Here is a 1,171-nt window from a genome sequence, read left to right as displayed (position 1 = left end):
TGTGTGTGTGTGTGTGTGTGTGTGTGTGTGTGTGTGTGTGTGTAGGGGGGCAGAGAGAGAGATACAGAGATGTGGATTATGATATAGGATTTGAATATAGACTATTTAGATGATAATTTAGATGATTAGATCATTTAGATAGACATCCCATATAAGATGATGCTTCCCCTCAAGCAAAGATTTACAGTCTTGGAAATCCAAAAGGTAGTTCTATTCTGCCCTACAGTGTCCTTATGAGACACATTCTACTCACAGGCAAGTGTGTCTTTTGAAACACCTGATGCCCAAACAGTGTTTTGCAGTGATGGTCTGAAGGAGGGGAAGTCTATCTACTTCTTCACCTATTCTGAATTAGATTTGAACATCAATTCTAATTGATGCTCATGACCTGACAGTGTCACCACTTTGTTAGACTCTCAGCAGCTGCAGTTAAGCTGGAGTGTAACACTGTCAATTGATCTTCCTTTTGACCCATTTTCATTTATTCCAGTTCTTTAATATTTTCACCTTTCTATTTCACTGAGCTTTTTCTTTATTTTATTTGACCATCATTGCAAGGTCTTTTTTTCGTATTTGTTTTGTATATTTTTGTGTGTGTATCAGGAATGCAGGATGGGTGGATCTCAGGAGACAGTAATTAAATTAATAATTGCCTGGGGGCTCTGAAGGGGAAATAATGAGCCAGTAGCGATGGATACAAGAAGGAAGAAAATGTTGCAGTGGATTGTGGTGATGATTGTAAGCTCTTCTTAATATGATGCAGCTGTTGAATTGTACGATAGATTAATGATATCACCATAATGAAACTATTAAAAAGAACAACTACAATGAATTGAGCTTTTTGCTTCATGCCTTTTGATTAAATAAACAGCTGGTTAAAGATAATTCTGCATATGTCAGGGACAAGAAAGTGAAATTCCTTTAATAAACTAACTGACTTTAATTTTAGAATCTCCTGAATATTAGAAATTATTTTATTTCAATCTTTCTTTAACTTCATAAACTTTAGAGCCAAATTTACATCTTACTTCAAGTAACTACATAAAAAATATATTTGCCTCTGCTAACCTAATACCGGTTCATTATTTTCCTGCCGGTTTGCTTCCCTTTGATCCTATGGCACTCAATTCTCTTTAGCTGTAAAGTGCAACAAACTCCCAAAAAGTCGAAG

This window comes from Echinops telfairi, unplaced genomic scaffold (genome assembly GCF_000313985.2).
Source record: "Echinops telfairi isolate 266 unplaced genomic scaffold, ASM31398v2 ScPeMD7_7421;HRSCAF=8459, whole genome shotgun sequence".
NCBI classification, from domain to species: domain Eukaryota; kingdom Metazoa; phylum Chordata; class Mammalia; order Afrosoricida; family Tenrecidae; genus Echinops; species Echinops telfairi.
The sequence above is the reverse complement of the archived record's forward strand: the minus strand, read 5'-3'. Positions refer to the sequence as shown.